Genomic DNA, 5,245 nt, shown 5'->3' on the forward strand with positions numbered 1-5,245 from the left:
TAATATATACGAGCGCGATTCTTCTATTAGTTTTTTATATGGATTAAACTAAATTCTGATGGGAACTCGACTACTCATGGAGCAATTCTCCCGATTGTTTGTAATCCTTGATTATAGCGAAAAATTAAAAATAGACAATTCCAATGGCTGATGAAAAGAGATTTAAATCATTAAGCTGCATATGTGTGCAATCCGTCAAAGCTGGATTATTCCATGGTGAAATGTGCAAAATTTATTGAGAAAATAACCAACGCAAATTATAAGGGCAATTAAATATACACATTTTATTTAGTCCGTTGATTAAAAAAATAACATCTTATCGCGGCATCCTATATTATATTATTTCAATAACGAAATAATAGGCCAGTATTTCATCAGTATATGAATAAGTTAATCGCGCAATCTGAATGATCGTCTTGATGTTCCACGAGGAATTAATTTCCGCGTTTAAAGCACTCAAGTATCGATTAATAAAACGCTTTAAATAAAGAGTGTCTCGGGCCCCGTCGTTGCCAATATGATGCAGACAACGATAAAGCAGTCGGTGACGGTGACAGATCGTATTTTCGTTACGATTATCGGAAAATACAGCGCGGTATTTTATATAATGAGCCGGCAATTATCTGCGACGAAGAAATATTGAATGCGCTTGGTTATATTTTTAATGTCGTTGATACATCCCTCTCGACCGGTCTGCTGGAAAATATTTACAGTGCAGCAACTTACTGTGATTAACAAGGAGGAAACACTTGCTCGTTCGTCCCTCTCCGATTTTCACGAGCCTCAGATATCGATCGAAGTAGCTCTGAGTAAGAGACCAGTATTCTTTTTTTATCTTTCTTCTTTGCGGATTTAGGGGTTGGTTTACAGCTGCTTGGAACAAAGTCGATAAAGTGTCAACAGAATAAAATGCAAAAAGGGAAGGGAACTCGTCGGTGTATAATTTTTTTATCCCGTATCTATGGAGAATTTGAAAATACTATTTTTATGGCTACGCGGGCAGCAAGTTTTATTTTATCGATATTGAAATTCTATTAAATAATACAGCTGTTATTTTATAACATTAAACTTCCATAAAGTTATAACTGTCATTTTATCGATATTAAATTTCCATCAATTCCCGACATTCAACGATATTACGTGCACAGTTACAGAAATTTCAACACTGGTTATAATGTTTGCAATAAACAATTAACAACGTGAAAGTCTGTATTTTGTTTTGAAAATAATGAGATTATGTCATTCTTTCTCCCGTATATAATTCTAACCGCTAAAATTGTTCTACATCAAGCTGACTCAGATTTTAGAGGATGTACAAAGCTACTGTCCCAAGTTTTATCCAAGTTTATCCCTAAGCTGGTCTTTAAGTTGAATCGGAACAGTATCCACGCTGGTACAGGCTGGTCAAGTGATTTCGATGACTAAACATTTTTATTTAAAATGTTGTACGCAATGCTCAATCGAAAACTAATTGCTTTCGAGAGTGTACGATCGTTATACTGAATGGCACAAAATCGATTTTGTGTAAATACAAATAGCTGCATATATCGCAAACGGGAGACAATATCTGCCGAAATGGAAAATCTGCCTCGCTGTTGATGAACATCGCTGTCTCTCTTTATTATTTTTTATTTCTTTAACTAGGCCACGAACCGTCAGAATGAAACTGTAGTTTCGGGTGCAACTGTCAAGCCGAACTTTCCATCGTTTTCCGTCTTAACTTAAACAGTCTGGTTTGCCTGCAAATATTTAGGAAAGCCAACGAAGTCGTTTCCACATTCGCAGACAACAATCTTATGAGCTAGAGGTAAGAAAGACGTAATGAGTGATGGGACTATCGCATGACTGGAAATGTGGGCTTATGTTTATACAGTGTAACTGCTGGAATGTGTTCCATCCAATCGCAGAAGAGAGAACAAAGAACAGAGAAGTGGCAATTGGTTCAATATTTAACGAAAACTAGAACATTTCGGCAAATTAAACTCCGAAAGTGTAAATAATGTTGTAGTGTAAATGTAAAATCTTGTTATCAGTTAATTTTATTTGATTTTACCTCAACAGAAGTTTCAGAGTTAAATTGCCAAAGTTGATTGTAAATTTGAAGCCTTCGGTTAGTAATCACTTCCTATTAGAGTTTCGTTAGAAAATAGCTGAATTTAAATTTGGTTTATTTACTCAGTAAAGATTTGATGAGTTAATTTCAATAGATATAGTTGTATTATATTGATCAATTACGCTTTTATTGAACTTTTAATTTGGAAATAATTTCTTACATTTTCTTACAAAGCTAATGAAGTAAATTATTCGACATATAGATTTTTTGATGTCTGACTATAGAAAGACTAATTAAAATTATAATTTGTATTAATTGCAGTTAATCAAAATTTAATTAACACAAAATTCATAATATCTCAATATTATTTATTCTCCATTAATTCATCAAAGATATTTTGCATGTACAGATTTTAAATTTTAACCTCTACTAATGGTAGAATGTATTTAATGTTCATGCCAGAAAAAGTTGCTTATTAATAAATTCACTAAATATTCAGATTGTTAAAACTCGAAGCTTTTAATTAAAAGCAAATGCCAGCACTTTCGTGATTTCCTCTAGGGCAAGATTACAAAGCGAAGAACTTAAAATGGTCTTGTCTGAATTAATAAAAAATTTATCTCGATACGGAAATAGAAAGTTTGTTCTCACGTTCAATTTCAAATTTAAAATGCCGAATGTAAAGCATCAGTCAGTAATCCAAGAATTGTATTTTCGCTGGAATACTTTGCAATAAACGATTAAGACGCATGAAAACGAGGGAATTAACGAGGAAATAATGTGTAAAACTCTTCTTGTATTCTAAAGGCATTCATTATTAAAAACGTCTTATTGATTTGCTGTAATCTAAGCATTTTTAACTTACAATCTTAGAGACCTTCATTACTACGCCATGCATAAAATATGACCCAACAATAATAAAAGTGAGATTCCTCTACCTTCAAATAAACGATCTTTTCAAACCTGCATGTCGGATGGAGCTCGTTGGATTGCTTAATATATGATTTATGAGTCAGACTGTAGGGACAAGCTCGTAGGATGATGGTTTTCCCGCGGTACATTCTTCTCCGTTTGCTCTCTCGACAGCATGTTCACCTTTGGGCCCACAGTGTGCCTGCTCAATAAGAGATACACCGTCCATTTGTTCTTGTTGCATCGTTGCAACCCTCTGGGAATAGCCATTTTCCATACAAGAGACAGCCACACAGATTCTCTCAGTGATTTTGACGCGTATCTTTCGGGATCATGAATGACTCAGCGACGCTACTAACAGGTTATTACATGTCACATATTTTCTGTAAATTGAAATAAATCTCTCTCTTGTCTTATTACCAATACATGAGTATTCTTGAGACATGAACAATCAGATGTCAGTTTAACAAACTAGACGAACAAGATTCGAATATTGCTAAATAGGAAAATTTTTTATATTTAATATTAAATAAATTGGGTCCGGTACACTTGGGAAAAAGCTAACTATAAATTGTAATCTTAATTTGAAGTTGCCGCTGATTCAATATTAAATAAATTTTCATAACAGACGATCAGCTATCGAGAATGCTAATTGAGATATTTTTATTTAAAAAATCATTCATTAAAATAATTGATTTCAATTTATATTTTATAAGTGGGGACAAATATGCAAAATCTATTTGTGTTGCATTATAATGCAACACAAATAGCAATATGTAAACAAATGTATATTGCAAATTTCAGGAAAATAGGTTAATTAATATTCATTAGTTCACTAATTCTATATTTTGCAATTGACAAGATAACAAATGTAAAATTCATTTGCGCGTTGCAAAAGTACATCGCTTCGTATAACATTTCAACTTGTTACCATACATGACAACAAATCTCAATCACCTCTCGGGACAACAGATATTTTTTATTCAACTCCGTTTTCCCGTATTTCGCAGAACTTATTCATTTGTATAATAGCTTCATACTAAGAGAAACGTGCGCTCGGCGCTGCTGATTACGTTATATAAAATGATTGACTTGCTACTGGTTGAATAACTTAGTCACAATAACGCAACGAAATCAATAATTATCCGCACATCGCACTCTGTGTTGTCGGTGTAATTTTTAAGTGCTATTCCCCTTATGCCAGCTGTTCTGTGTATCGTATATTACATTTTGGAAATTTAATATTTCGAAAACAACGACCTTAATAGTTATCTATGCAAATATCTTTGATATGATTTTTTACGCTTTTGTAGGGAATTCCGCGCTGGAAAATCACAAATACATCTCAACGATTATTATTCAATATTACGTTTATCAAATGTATGCTTCTTTATGAAAAGCATACCTTAATGCATTAAACTCGCTTTTAATAAAATATTTAACGTTTTTCTTATCTATAATAAATAAGGTATAATTTAGAAAAGCAACTTCTTCTCTCTCTCCAAGCTGTTTTTATATCGGGTATTTAATTATTTCTTGTTACCTGAAATGAAGCTGTTCCCTAAGGAAAAATGTCTTACAACATCGAACATTAACGAACGTGCTAAAATGTTTCCAACTTTCATAACAACGTCTCGCGCTATCACCCACGCAAACTCACCTGTGCCACTTGACATTTTCACATTGTTTCATTGGAATTATATAAGATACGCTTTGATACCAGTCATTTTACACGTAAATCGCTGTTGATTTCGAAGTTATGGACGATCAGCGATAGGTGGATAATCGGGGTAGATGGCAATTAAGAGAGGATTATGTCCTGGGAAAGAGATTTTGCGGCTTTTATGGTATCTTTTTCCAGGACGTTTGCTCCCGTATTCTAACAAAATTCTGTTAAATTTGTCGTTTTGGCGTCAAGGGATCGATACTCTTTTCTTAGCGATGCACAAAGTTTCCCCTCGACGATGTGGAGCATTGAAGAAGAACGTATAACATTGTTCGGACACCGGGGTACGAAAGGACGGAATTGTTACCGAGGTTTGCAGCGTCATATGTAACGTGCCTCGGGCTAAATATTGATTTCTGTTTTAACTCGCAAGTACGTAAAAGACTCTTTCTTATTGTAAACAATTGCGCACAACATTTTATACTTTTACAGATTATAAATGTAACATCATGTTCTAATATTCTGTTAATCAATAAAATAAAATTAATTATAAGGGAATTTTTTTAAATGACAGATGACATTTATAAAAAAATGATTTTATATTGTATATATAT

This window comes from Atta colombica, unplaced genomic scaffold (genome assembly GCF_001594045.1).
Source record: "Atta colombica isolate Treedump-2 unplaced genomic scaffold, Acol1.0 scaffold155, whole genome shotgun sequence".
Taxonomy (NCBI): Eukaryota; Metazoa; Arthropoda; class Insecta; order Hymenoptera; family Formicidae; genus Atta; species Atta colombica.